Here is a 15,660-nt window from a genome sequence, read left to right as displayed (position 1 = left end):
GGGGGGGCGGCGGGGAATGAAGTGAGCAGGCAGTGAAAGGGGTGGAAGTAGGCAGTGAGGAGGATGAGTGGGCAGTGAGGGCAGAAACTGACATAGAGGGGAGAGTGCTGGCGGTACTGCTGTGGGGGGGGGGGGGGTGCGGAGCCCTCGATAATTGTGTGGTCATAGCGGAAGAGCCCCTGGTAATTGTGCTGGAAGGTGGGGGAGTGGGGAAAGACTGCTCCCAATACCTTTGTGGTGGTGGCGGTGGTGGGGGGGGGGGGGGGGGGGGGGGGGGGGAAGAAGAGAGAGAACTGGGAGGAGTTTACCCTCTGTTCTGATCAGGGAGCCCTTTAAAGATGGCTCCCCGATCTGTGTGGAGCTGGCCTTGCCGGCTCCATCAGGCTCTATCTACCCTGCCAGACTCATGGATTAAATCGTGCCCCCAAAATGTTTTTCTCAGAGTGGCTCAAGATCTGGTCTGAAAACTCGGCAATGCATCTGAAGAGATACACGCCAATTTTCAGTCAGAGCCTGAATTCCACCCAATATCTCAGGTTGATGGACTCAAGCCACCACCATTCTAGGGCAGCACGGTGGCACAGTGGGTGGCACTGCTGCCTCACAGCGCCAGGGACCCAAGTTCAATTCCTGTCTCAGGTCACTGTCTATGTGGAATTTGCACATTGTCCCTGTGTCTGTGTGGGTTTCCTCAGGCTGCTCCGGTTTCCTCCCACAGTCCAAAGATGTGTGCGTTAGGTTGATTGACCATGCTAAATTGACCCGAGTGTCGGGGGTTAGAAGCGTAAATATGTGAGGTTACAGGAATAGGGCCAGGGTGAGATTGTGGTTGATGCAGACTTGATAGGACGAATGGCCTCCTTCTGCACTATAAGAATTCTATGATTCTGCATAAATAGCCCCACTAATGAGCTGGATGGTATCTATGAGGTCCTTAACATCTTGAGATTCAGTGGTCACCACAGTCTGGAAACTACGAGATTCAGTAGTTGGCACAGTCTGGAATGGTGATTCATACGGCAATCCTGAGTGCCTCAACAGCTACTGTCACTTCTGTGAAGCTCGAGGCACCAACAAGTCCCCAAATACCTCTCAGCTAGAAATCTGCTGAAGTTTCCAACAAAGCTGCCATTTGCTGAATTAGTCCCTGCAACAAGGTCACAACTTCTGTGATGTTGGTATAGACTAGTTTCATATCTATCAGTTGCTGCATTCTATGTTTTTCATGTTTAACCTCAGAATTTGCACGTTGGTAAAATGTTCCTTGAATATTTGTCTTTTCAGGTGTTGTGAAGTTAGTGCTTGTAAAATTATAAACAAAAACTTCTAAAATGCTATAAGAGCTGTAACATTTCATGGTTCTGTTCGAAAAGGTAGATTTTTTTCTGTACTGAAGAGAAGCAGGTGCAAGTAGTACACAGGCTGAAACAATGTATCAGAGGCAAAAACAGCTGGGTTGCCTTGTTAACTGACTTCAGGCATTTGAATCAGAACATGTTTTTGAATTTCAACCAATCAATTTGAAATAGTCATTTGAATAGCAGCAGCCTATCAGATTTGAATTTGATGTTTTGATAAACTGTAAACCAATCCTATTGTGGGGATTTTGGTACGTCATTTGGGGTATAAAGATGGGAGCAGTGGCACAAACGGTAGAAGACCACCTGCTGAGTAACAGCTTAGTTCAGCTCTGAGAGAGAGACACAGCCAGCAACCATCTGCCAGTGTAACAGCCAGATTTATGTCTTAAAAGAAAGCCTCATCTCAATTGCAAAGGTACCAACAGAAGATAGTGAAGGTAGCAAAAGGAGACAGAGATTCCAGACAGATGAAAAAGGCAGAAGATTCTGAAAGCCACAAAAACTTGCTTACTTTTTTTTGAGATACGAGAATCTATTATATTTTTTGGTTAATGAACGAGTATCGTATTTATCTAAACAGCATTCCATTAGAACAATGTTTTATTTGTTTCTTGATAGTTTAGTTAACCTGTTTGCTGTTAGTTATGTAAATAAAGTGTTACTTGTTGCTTTACAGAATGTGTTCAGGTAGTTATTTTGATTTGACCCCTAAAGTTGCTGAAGTGCAGATATTATCCCTTCTCACACACACTTTAACAGATTATGAAAGGAGGTTCTTCTCTTTGAGTGGTTGAGTGTTAGTTCCCCTACATAACACAGGTGACACTAAAACCACAGGCAGTCTTCTACGCACTTGCTGAGAACATCTTAACTCATGTTCCTTCTAAGTTACACCTGCTCTGAACAGCTTGATACACTGCTGTTCCCTATGGCTATGCAAGTTAAAAGAAATGTTGCTTGTGCATGGCTGTGTTCCCTGCACAGCAGAATGCCGATTGCTCTGTGGCAGCCTCCCCTCGCATCGTAAAGGAGACATTTGTCCTCACCCATGTCCCAGTCACCTGCTTCCTTCATATCTTAGAATTGGTCAGTTTTACATCCTCACTAATGCTATCTAATTGCCACCAGCTGAAATTACCTGACCCAAGTCCTGAAAAGGAGAAAGCAAGTGTCACAGGATTAACAATGAAAGGGCTAGGACTAGTAAATACAGAGCAAACATCATGCATCAGGCAGTGCTGTGTCATCATTATAATCATTCTCAATTAAAAAGATACATGTTCCATACTGCTGCTTCTCTTTGTCATCATTAACTTCCTCCGCTATCCCCCAATGATATGGTAGATTTGCGGCAAAGGAAAGTAAAAGCTAATATTAAGGGCATCAACGTAAATGTATATTCTTATAGCACCTTTAACGTGGCAAAATGTCCCAAGGCTCTTCATTGAGAGAATTATGAGGCAAAGTTTGACACAGAGCCAGATAAGGAGATATTAATGCAAGGTATTAAGGTGATTAAAGAGATAAGTTTTAAGGAGTGTCTTAAAAGGAGGGAAGAGAAGTAGAAAAACAGTGAGGTTTATTTGATTTGATTTATTATTGTCACATGTACTGGGATACAGTGAAAAGTATTGTTTCTTGCGCGCTATACAAGTAAAATGTACCATTCATAAAGTACATAGGGGAAAAGCATAGGGTGCAGAATATAGTGTTGCACTTTCAGGTAGGGCAAAAAGAAAGATCAGTTTAATATATGATAGGACTGTTCAAAAGTCTGATGACAGCAGGGAAGAAGCTGTTCTTGAATCTGTTGGTACATGTTTGTATCTTTTATCCAACAGAAGAAATGGAAGAGAGTATATCTGGGGTGTGTGGGGTCCTTGATTATGCTGGCTGCTTTCCCGAGGCAGCTGGAAGTTAGACAAAGTCAATGGATAGGAGGCTGGTTTGTGTGATGGACTGAGCTACATTCACAACCCTTCGTAGTTTCTTGTGGTCTTGGCCAGAATAGGAGCCATACCAAGCTGTGATACATCTGGATGCTTTCTATGGTGCATGTGTAAAAATTGGTAAGAGTCATAGTAAATGTGCCAAATTTCCTGAGCCCTCTGAGAAAGTAGAGGCCTCTACTTTCTCTTAACTATAGCATCGGCATGGAGGATCCAGGATGGATTGTTGTTGATCGGAACACCTAGAAACCTGAAGCTCACGACCATCTCCACTTCAGCACTGTTCATGTAGACAGGGACATGTCCTCCACTACATTTCCTGAAGTCGATGGCTAACTCCTTCATTTTACTGACATTGAGGAAGAGATTATTGTCATTGTACCATTTCATGAAATTCTCTATCTCTTTCCTGTACTCCGTCTCGTTGTCATTGGTGTCATCAGCAAACTTGAAAATGGAGTTGGCCACACAGTCATAATAGCATAAGGAGTACAGTAAGGGGTTGAGTACACATCCTTGCGGGGCACCAGTGTTGAGGATAATCGTGGAGGAGGTGTCATTGCCTATCCTTATTGATTGTGGTCTATGGGTTAGGAAGTCGAGGATCCAGTCATAGAGGAAAGAGCAGAACCCTAAGCCACGGAGTTTGGAGATGAGTTTTGTTGGAATTATGGTTTTGGAGGTTTAGGGAAAGAATCCAGAGTTTAGAACTAAGTCAGAAGGCAAATCACCAATTGCTGATGGAGCAATTAAAATCGGTGATGAAGAGGCCAGAAGAAGGAGCACAGCTATCTTGGAGCATTGCAGTACTGGAATTTTCAAAGATAGAAAGGTCTGAGGACATGGAGGATCTGAAAACAAGGAAAAGAATTTTAAAATTGAAGTGTTGATCTAATATAGCAAGCAGACTAGTGATGGATAAATGAGCACAGACAGCAGAGTTTTGGATGATCTCAAGTTTACAAATGATAGAAGGAAGAAACTGGCCAGGAGTGCATTGGAATAGTCAGCTCTAGAGATAACAAAGGTGAGATGGTTGAGAGTTTCAGCAACAGATGAGCTGATGTAGGGGGCAGAGATGGCATTAGTGATAGTGCAGATATGAGGTCAGAAGCTCAGTTGGATCCAATTCATAGAGGTTTTACAGCATGGAAACATGTCCTTCGGCCCAACTTTTCCATGCTGCCTTTTTTTAACCACTAAGCTAGTTCCAATTGCCTGTGTTTGGCCCATATCCCTCCATACCCATCTTACCATCTTGAATATGACATCAAAGTTGAAAACAGTTTGGCTCAGTCTCCAGACAGTTGCCATGAATAGGGATAGGAATTATCCTATCCCTATCTGTCTAGAAGCCAGAGTTTTTGGCCTCGGTCTTCCCAATATTTAATCGGGGGAGGAATTTCTGCTTATTATTGACTTCCAGTAGTGAAACAGGTTAAGAGACAGTGAGGTGGTCAACAGAGGCAGAGTATTGTCTGCATACACATGGACAGATACTGTGTTTTCGGCTGATGTTGGTGAGAGGCAACATGTAAATAAGAAATAAAGGAACTAAGCACAGATCCTTAGGGACAGCAGAGGTAACAATGCAAAAGAGGCAAGAGAAGTCATAGCATGCAACTCTTTGGCTACAATTGGATAATTAAAAATGGAACCAGGTGAGTGCTGTTTCACATAGCTAAATGATGGTGGAGAAGCATTGGAGGCAGATGATGGAGATGAAAGGATGAAGTGGGGCAGGTTATGTTTGTTACAGTTACATATTAGAGTCACAAATGACATTCTAAGAACAGTTTGGGAGTTTGGCACAGGTGGAAACCTAACTGGAGATATTCAAACATGGGATTTTGGGAAAGATGGGCAAGAATTTGGGAGACAACAGTAGGTTCAAGGACTTCAGCAAGGAAAAAGAGGTTGGAGATGGGGTGGTGGTGAGCTGCTACCTTCTCAAAGATAATTAGGGATGCCCACATTCTACTAAAAATAAGAAAAAGGGTAGTGGGAGAACCAGTGTGTTGCTGGTGAACAGATTACATTTAAGTCCATATTCCAGTTTGTATGTATTCCAGCATTTGAGTACCAATCTACTTTTCATGGTACATCACAATATGGCAATTTACCTCACAAATGTTTTGATTTATTTTCATTAACTTGTGTTTATTTGCAAGTAATGTACATTAAGTTGTGAACTGCATAACTTGAGGCTCTGAGAAGATTATGACCTATTCACATTCTAACAGTTTAAAACTTGGTTTGGGAGGTAGGTGCAGGTGCAAGTTGAAAATTTCAATTGTCTTATCTTTTTTTTCACTGTAATCCACCATTCAGTACTGACCCCAAGGCAACAAAAGGGGGATGGCAGCATAATGAACTGCCCTACTTGTGACTCCAGACCCACAGCAAAGTGATTTTTAAATGCCCTCAAAGGTAATTAGGGATGGACAACTGGCCTTGCCAGTGCTGTCCACATTCCAAGCAAGAATTTAAGAAAATCTTTTGCCCCTACCTGTCTTTTGATGCCTGGATCATCATTACATGGAGATGCCGGCACTGGACTGGGGTGGGCACAGTAAGAAGTCTCACAACACCAGGTTAAAGTCCAACAGGTTTATTTGGAATCACGAGCTTTCGGAGCACTTCTTCTTCATCAGGTGAGTGGAGAGGTACGTATCACAAATGCGGCATATATAGACAAAGACACAATTGCAAGATAATGGTTGGAATGCGAGTCTTTTCAGGTAATCAAGTCTTTACAGGTACAGACTGTGCGAGTGAAGAAAGGGATAATCACAGGTTAAAGAGGTGTGAATTGTCTCAAGCCAGGACAGTTAGTAGGATTTTGCAAGCCCAGGCCAAATGGTGGGGGTTACATGTAGTGTGACATGAACCTAAGATCCCCGTGATCATCTTCTCAGCCTAGCCAATGCATTTCTGCTGTTCTTTACAGCCCGGGTAATCATAAAGTATTTACGTTTATTGGATTCCTGATTTTCTATTCAATACATTTCCTGATGAATCTAGAGATTTTCAGAATTATTTCAACGTTTTCTTTGCGGAGGGGGTGGCATGGGCTAGTTTTTGCACCAATTGAATGTCTATGGAGTTGAACTGTTAAATGACTTTACACTGACAGCACGGCCCTTTAATGCAATACCCTTGCACCATTTGTATTATACAACAGAAAATGGAGACACAATAGAAAAAATATTTAATTGTGATGATCAATGAGAAATTATAGTATCAACTGTTTATGCCAGGTTGAACTTAGGTTTGATAACACCAGCATTCAGGACAATGCTCAGTGAAGTGCTATATCTGATTTGTCCCCACAGTTCAACTTATATATGCCAATAAGATAATCAACTCAAGTAAGCACAGAGTAATGTTTAAGAACCACCGTTTGGAAGAAATTTGTTCGAAATTTCAAACTGAATGGAAATTTTCACCCTCCAAGTTACTATAAATGTGACAACAATCAATACTTTTTATGCAACAGACTCCTTCCAGATATATATCACTGGTTAATCAAGTTCCTGTCAGCTCATCATATTTATCCACACATTTAGTAATTCAGATCAGGATTCCAAATAAAAAGGATGCAACACAGGTGCCAGGCCTCCAAGCAAAACGTGATGGCAATACTGATCATTGAGCACCACACAATCTTGTATTCCCATTAAGAATTGTGAGATAATAATTTCACATAGGGCAGAATTTTACATTCATGTTGCGCCCATGTTTGGACGCGAAAATGTGGTAAAGTCGGGCATGAGGCAATTAGCGCAATCTGTGCCCATTTTCACGCCAGTTCCCACTTCACCAAGGGAAAAAAACTCAACTCGATCGGGAACCCACCCAAAACGGGCGCAAGATAAATTTAAATAATTTTGTATGCATCTCAATGCAATTAGCAAGCTGCATGCCCCAATTTACAAGCGCGTCTGCCTTTACCACCACGCTCGTCCAATCCGGATCAATCTGGAAAACACCTCTTCTTTAAAAGTCTGATTCTGGCACTCATTCAGTAAGGGTTAGTGAGGAGGTAAGTGCCTACCATCAGACGGCTCTGTGCTGCTCTCAGGGGGCCGTTTCGTGGCAGCCATGTTGCATTTCGGGTCAGGAGGGTCTGCAAGTGTGTGAGGGGCTGTTGCTGATCACAGTGTCCGAGTTTTAGCACGGACCTGGAACTCAGCACTGACCTTGGGTCTTGGAGTGCTGCTGGGTCCTAGTGCATGCAGCACTGTTCCAGGTGGGGAATGTGCTCATAACCCTTTGAAGTGGCAGTGCTCCAGCCTCAGGATTTTTCAAGCAGCAGTGTTGTGCTCACCATTGCATGAGTTCTGGATGTGTGTTACTGGGGGAGGATGGGGATCTGTGTTGCTGGGGGGCTGTGGGGCAGAAGGGGGACAGTGTTGATAGATAGGGTGATGTGGGGAGGATGGGAAGTATGGGCAGTGTGTGTGTTGCTGGCCTAGGGACAATCAGAGTTCTTTAACCACTCCATCTGTCTCTCCCATTCTCCAAACCAGTCCCCCCCCGGCCCCTTCAGATTGATGAGATGGCTTCTGCGATGCAATCGATTGACCTTGCTGTTCTTTTGGTTGCTGCTGGAGCTGAGGAGAAGCAGGAGGATGAATTGCGGGCAGAGGAGGCCCAGGCCTTACCACTCGCAGGAGGAGAGAGAGAGACGGCCACCAGAGGCAGGACATGGCTGCCATTCGCCCAGAGGGGGGGCATTGGAGAAGGAGGGAGTGGAGACCCCTGCAGCTCTGCACACGAGTGTCATTTGAACACTGCATGACGTCGACGGCTCCAGCTCCGAAAGGAGACAGTGCAACACTTCTGCCATTTGTTGCAGGACCTGGCACCTCGGGGCGGGGAGGCACCCACTCTCGGTGGCTGTTAAATTGACGGCTGCTTTTCACTGTTATGCCACTGGCTCCTTCCAGACCCCCAGTGGAGATCTATGTGGTATTTCCCAGTCAGCTGTCCACAACTGTGTGAAAGAGGTCACTGATGCCCTATATGCCCGGGCTGGCCAGTATCTTAAATTTGACCTGACCAAGCCCAGCAGGAAGCCAGGGCTGCAGGATTCGCGACCATTGCAGGGATGCCTAATGTGCAGGGACCTATAGACTGCACCCACGTCGCCCTCAAGGCCCCACTTCAGATTCCATGACGATTCATCAAGAGAAAGGGCTTCCATTCCCTAAATGCGCAATTGGTGTGTGACCACAAGATGAACATCATGCCAGATGCCCCGATAGCGTGCATGACAACTTCATATTGAGGAGCTCAGGCCCTGATCATCAGGCACTTTGCTCACTAGGGGCCTGTATTTCTGCACATGGGTTCCATTCCCTCCCCACACCCTCATCCCCCAAAGTCTTACCATCTCCTGCAATAATGTAACACCAGAGTGGTGGACTTGGGTACACTGTGTTAGTGAGTTTCTTTGGCAGGCACGAAAGTGATGACGACTCGCTAAGCACCAACATGATGATGCCCTGGTGCAATCTAGTCTGACTTCTAACTGAGCTCTGCATGCACCCTGGCACCTGGGCCCACGTCTGTGTAGTGGGTAAAGGATCAGTGAACCCTCAAACAGGGCCCTGGGATGTGTGGGGTGGGGGAGGGGAGGGAATCTCTCATGGGTTATGGGGAACCAATGCCTTCATTTTCTCAGCGATACAGCGTTGATGGGACTCTCCCACTGACATCAACATGAAGGTTCCCTCGCGACCATCAAGGTCGAGGATTCGTGTTCGAGGCAAATCTGAGACAAATTAGTCACAGGTGGGTAGTGTAAAAACATTGTTGACAATAAAAGTGTCGAAATAATAAGTACTAACATAAAACCATGTGAACAGAAAACGTTAAAGTGTTTAAATTATCTACCAAACTGGTGCTGCCCTTCACCTGTAACATCTTAGTGCAACTACAACTTCTTAACCTTACGTAGTCTCCCACTACGTCTTGATGTCTCCCCAGAATGTACATCGGAGGTGGAAGGGGCCAGCTGCCTACCATGCCCCTTGGCTTGTGATGTGCTTGGCAGGCGTCCTTTGCAGGACCTTGAGGGATTTGGCCAGCTTCCAGGTGTCTGGGACGTATCCATGACACTATCTTCATCCCACTACCCAAGATGCCTTGGTGTCAGGACGGGGGGAGTCAGAAGGTGTAGCCACAGCCACAGTATCCTGGCTGGAAGGCCCCAGCATGGGCTCGAGCCCTTCCTCCTCCTTCAGGATTCCTGTGGGCCCCTGGGTCACTCCATGGAACGGCATTGCTTCTGCAGTGAGCTCCAGAAGCTCCGGCGTCACGTGGTCCTGCCAGTCCTGGAGGACCACCTGCGTCCTACCCTTGGTGGTCGAGCCCTCTGCGATGGCCACCTGAGTCGGGAGCCACCTGTCAATGACGGCAACAAGTGCCCTGAGACTGGACCATGCTCTGCAGCCCCTCAGCCATGACTCTGTGTGACTGGGCCACGTTCTAAAGGGTTGCTGCCGTAGCCCGCTGTGTCTCGTGCAAGCTCTCAAGCCTCTCAGCCATGGGCCGCAGAACCTCGAGAAGTCTGTTGAGGCCCTCAGCTGTGGCCTGCTGTGACTCAGCCACGGCCCTCTGGGACTCCACTGTGGCCTGCTGTGACTCGGCCATCGCTTGGAGCCTGCCAATCATGGTGAGGATTCCCTGCCCCAGGCTTTCCATCGTGGACATTACCCTTGCAGTGCTGGCCTGGGAACCACGCAAGACAAGCAATAGCTGGTCCACCTCAAAGCTTTGGGACTCCTCCCAACAGCCTCGCAGTCGGTCCAGTGTGGCCGTCAACCCCTCCTGCATTCCCTAGCTCTGTTGCTGCATTTCCAGCAGCTGAGGGGGAAGTGATCTCAGAGGCCCAGCATGTGCCCTGGGGCCAGCTGAGTTCTGCACTGCCTGTCTGTCTGTCCATCCTTGGGGTTTTTATGGAGCTGCCCCCTTGTTAGGCAGATCAGCTGCAGTTTGCTTGTTACCATTGAGGGGAAGGCAAGTGAACACTTGCAGGTGTGCTGATGGGGGGGATGGAGGATCTGTGCCTCTATGATGATTGGTAACAGAGGAGAGAGAGGGGGAGGTGTCAAACAGCCATAAGAGCCAGGGGGTGATGGGGTCTGCTGGCACTTTGCCTGCGATCAGCAGCAGCGGTGGCGGCAGGAAGGGGGGGGGGGGGGGAGTGCGATTAGTCTGGGTGGCGGGGTTGTGGGGGTCCAATGTCTGTGGGGGGCCAGGAGGAGGCATTGCCCTCCTGGGGCAGCACGGTGGCACAGTGGCTGGCACTGCTGCCTCACAGTGCCAGGGACCTGGGTTCAATTCCCGGCTTGGGTCACTGTCTGTGTGGAGTTTGCATATTCTCCCCGTGTCTATGTGGGTTGCCTCCGGGTGCTCCAGTTTCCTCCCACAATCCAAAAATGTGCGGGTTAGCTGGATTGGCCATGATAAACTGCCCCTCAGTGTCAGGGGGACTAACTCGGGTAACTGCATGGAGTTATGGAGATAAGGCCTGGGTGGAATTGTGGTCGGTGCGGACTCGATGGGCCGAATGTCCTTCTTCTGTACTGTAGGATTCTACGATTCTATCCAGCCCGGGAGGGATCTGGCAGGGGAGTTGCTTTATTATTTTTTACTGCGCAAGCACAGTCGGAGGCTCTGATTGGACATGCAGGCTTTAGGGCACATTAAGCCCGGCCTACAGGCTTCTGCAGCGAGAAACGGACTCGCTCAAAATTTTGCAGCCAAGTGCCTATAGGTGGGCCTAAAAACACGCCCAAGAATGGATCTGAAACTCTCCGAGTTCTAAGTCTGCCCGGCCCTTAGACAAACAATGGTAAAATACCGCCCATAAAGAAAGTAACAAATATAAAATGGCATACAAAAATAAAGATATTTTAAATTTTAAAATAAATATTAAAATATTAAGGAAGTACTTTTCATTGTCCCTTATGTTATGATCCCCATGGAGACTAATTATGTGAAAGAATTCAACTTCCGAAATGACCCAAAAGAAACCAATAGATATGATTTCGCTGATTAAAACTTTTACTGCAACAAACTAATACCAACATAAGTCAAATATAAATTAACAGGCAAATTATATTCAGTGCAAACTTTAAATCACACTTCAATAGCCAAAACAACAAAGATAAGCATCATGGATTTATGGATACCGTCTGACAGCATATATGGCATTCATCTCAGCCACAGAATATTCTATGAAACTCTGCTCTCCCCATGTATAGTTTCAGTTCCTTTACTCTCACAGGATTCGGTTGTAAAATTGTCTCTGACAGCAGCATTACTGCCCCACAAGTCCCACAGGTACAATGCCCATCAAAAGACACACGTTTCCGGATCGTTCAGAATTCTTCTCCTTGAACCAGTTTTTTAGATCTTCTTTTCCAGCTGCCCGTGCATTCCTTCTTTCGCTGTCTCTCACTCAGAGCTCCATTTCACAGCATGTCTGAACTGTTCTCCATTTCCTGCAAAACCTGAACACCTGAATTCAAGCCCTGCCAGTTCTATTCACAGGCTGAAACCCAAACCCCGAATTAGCTTCTGTTTCCTTAGCAAATAAAGACACAGGTTCATTTCTCAAAAGCCAGATGTCACAGCCAGGAAAACCAATTAAGAAACTTCTCCTCAGAAAACTAACCATGGGCTCTCTGTTTTGCATAGGAACAGACTTAAAATCAAGAAATACAGGCATTGATACCTTTTCATCACTTTTATAACTCTTGGAAACAACAATGCTCAAGTGCGAAGCTATAGATGAAGGGATCAAAGCTATGAAGTAGCCAAATAGTACAAAATTTGAGTATTGCTGAAAAAAGAAATATGCTTTTCATCTTGCAGTCATCAGCACAAATTTGCAAGAATACGAACTATAAAAAACAACAATTTATGTTGCATGAAACAAGAATGCTGATTGGTTGGCAAGTAGACTCTGTAAGAAGTCTCACAACACCAGGTTAAAGTCCAACAGGTTTATTTGGCAGCACTAGCTTTCAGAGTCTCAGGCTCCTTCATCAGGTGAGTGAGGGCATATACAGACACAAACTCAATTTACAAGATAATGGTTGGAATGCGAGTCTATACAGGTAATCAAGTCTTAAAGGTACAAACAATGTGAGTGGAGAGAGGGCCAAGCACAGGTTGAAGAGGTGTATATTGTCTCCAACCAGGACAGTGAGTGAGATTTTGCAAGCCCAGGCAAGTTGTGGGGGTTACAGATAGTGTGACATGAACCCAAGATCCCGGTTGAGGCCGTCCTCATGTGTGCGGAACTTCGCCATCAGTTTCTGTTCAGCGATTCTGCGTTGTCGTGTGTCGTGAAGGCCGCCTTGGAGAACGCTTACCCGAAGATCAGAGGCTGAATGCCCGTGACTGCTGAAGTGTTCCCCGACTGGAAGGGAACACTCCTGCCTGGTGATTGTCGAGCGGTGTTCATTCATCCATTGTCGGGGCGTCTGCATGGTCTCCCCAATGTACCATGCCTCGGCATCACCATCGACAACGCGGGCATCTCCACATCATGGCTACCATCGACACCGCAACCTGCCAGCTCCAAGTGGAGAGGATCTCCACATCAAGGACGGTCACCTCAGCACCTCACTGTACCGCAAGCCCACAGATAACCTCATGATGCTCCACTTCTCCAGCTTCCACCCTAAACACGTTAAAGAAGCCATCCCCTACAGACAAGCCCTCTGTATACACAGGATCTGCTCAGATAAGAAGGATCGCAACAGATACCTACAGATGCTGAAAGATTCCCTCATAAGAACAGGATATGGTGCTCGACTCATTGATCGACAGTTCTGACGTGCCACAGCGAAAAACCGCACCGACCTCCTCAGAAGACAAACATGGGACACGGCGGACAGAGTACCCTTCGTCGTCCAGTACTTCCCCGGAGCAGAGAAGCTACGGTATCTTCCCTGGAGCCTTCAACGTGTCATCGATGAAGACAAACATCTCGTCAAGGCCATCCCCACACCCCCACGTCTTGCCTTCAAACAACCGCATAACCTCAAACAGACCATTGTCCACAGCAAACTACCCAGCCTTCAGGAGAACAGTGACCATGACACCATACAACCCTGCCACAGCAACCTCTGCAAGACGTGCCGGATCATCGACACGGATGCCATCATCTCACGTGAGAACACCATCCATCAGGTACACGGTACATACTCTTGCGACTCGGCCAACATTGTCTACCTGATACGCTGCAGGAAAGGATGTCCCGAGGCATAGAACATTGGGGAGACCATGCAGACGCTACGGCAATGGATGAATGAACACCTCTCAGCAATCACCAGGCAGGAGAATGTACAGTTGCTTCACCAGAAAATTGGGCAAGAACAAAATCATGTAAATAAGTGATGAATGATTCAAGAATCACACTCAGTGATGTGATTACAGTTTGTGGTGGTAAATGTGGGGGCTTCATGACCTTACTGTCATGCCACTCACAAGAATACTTCCATCAAAATTAAATCATTATGCATGTTCGCACAATTCTATTTCTGCCATGCAGCACTCTGCTATTCCAGCACTCAAAATAATTTTCCACCTTCCAGCCGGGGAACACTTCAGCAGTCACGGGCATTCGGCCTCTGATCTTCGGATAAGCATTCTCCAAGGCAGCCTTCACGACACATGACAATGCAGAATCGCTGAGCAGAAACTAATAGCCAAGTTCTGCACACATGAGGACAGCCTCAACCGGGATCTTGGGCTCATGTCACACTATCTGTAACCCCCACGACTTGCCTAGGCTTGCAAAATCTCACTAACTGTCCTGGCTGGAGACAACACACACCTCTTTAACCTGTGCTTGGCCCTCTCTCCACTCACATTTTTTGTACCTTTAAGACTTGATTGCCTGTAAAGACTCACATTCCAACCATTATCTTGTAAATTGAGTTTGTGTCTGTATATGCCCTGTTTGTGAACACAAGGCCTCACTCACCTGATGAAGGAGCCTGAGACTCTGAATGCTTGTGCTGCCAAATAAACCTGTTGGACTTTAACCTGGTGTTGTGAGACTTCTTATTGTGCTTACCCAGTCCAACGCCGGCATCTCCATATCAAGTAGACTCTGACCAGTAGAGGCATTGGCATGAAGAATGCGCCAAGCTACCAAATCTTTGTTTATTTCAAACCATGATGTGGAGATGCCGGCGTTGGACTGGGGTAAACACAGTAAGAAGTTTAACAACACCAGGTTAAAGTCCAACGGGTTTATTTGGTAGCAAAAGCTTGTGTGGCTTTTGCTACCAAATAAACCTGTTGGACTTTAACCTGGTGTTGTTAAATTTCTTACTGTATTTCAAACCAGGCAGGTCAACTTTCCTGGAAATGAACCAGGGAATGCTTGTTCCCCCAAGCTTTTGTTTAGTTGTAAAAAGTTCTATATGGGAAGGAGAATTTACAGTTGCTTCACCAGAAAATTGGGCAAGAACAAAATCATGTAAATAAGTGATGAATGATTCAAGAATCACACTCAGTGATGTGATTACAGTTTGTGGTGGTAAATGTGGGGGCTTCAGGACCTTACTGTCATGCCACTCACAAGAATACTTCCATCAAAATTAAATCATTATGCATGTTCGCACAATTCTATTTCTGCCATGCAGCACTCTGCTATTCCAGCACTCAAAATAATTTTCCACATCTTACCTGCTATGAAGAAAGTTCTATGAACTTTGGGAAACAATTATCAGCCAATAGACTTAACTACGGTGCATACTTGTCATCTTGATGTTAATACTTACCACTTATAAAGGCAAGATCAAAAGTTTCATATTATGCCAGGAGTTATACTTTTAAAACTTCCGTCATATTCTAAATTCCTACAGGAAGCAGTAAAATAAATAGATGCTAACATATGCCGGTTAGAGCTTTAATTTTAAAAAAGAAACTGTGGATGCAATAAAATTAAATAATCAACTAAGTAATACAATTTGGAAAAATACATTTATTATCATGCTTTAAGGTCAAGCATTGGGCCAAATGTATGAGTTTACTGGAGAGTCTAAAATTTCTACGTTTTAACTGAAGTCAGCAATAATATTGAAATTAGACCTCAATGCCTATTTAAATAAAAAACTTTCACATCACAAGCTCTACAATAAAACAAAGATTGTCACTGAGTTATGCAAAGTACATTAAAGTCAAATATTAAATCAGCAGTTTGGCATGGTTACTTTTGTATTTAACATGATGTGGAGATTCCAGCGTTGGGTTGGGGTAGACACAGTAAGAAGTCTTACAACACCAGGTTAAAGTCCAACAGGTTTATTTGATAG

This window comes from Mustelus asterias, chromosome 3 (assembly GCF_964213995.1).
Source record: "Mustelus asterias chromosome 3, sMusAst1.hap1.1, whole genome shotgun sequence".
NCBI classification, from domain to species: Eukaryota; Metazoa; Chordata; class Chondrichthyes; order Carcharhiniformes; family Triakidae; genus Mustelus; species Mustelus asterias.
The sequence above is the reverse complement of the archived record's forward strand: the minus strand, read 5'-3'. Positions refer to the sequence as shown.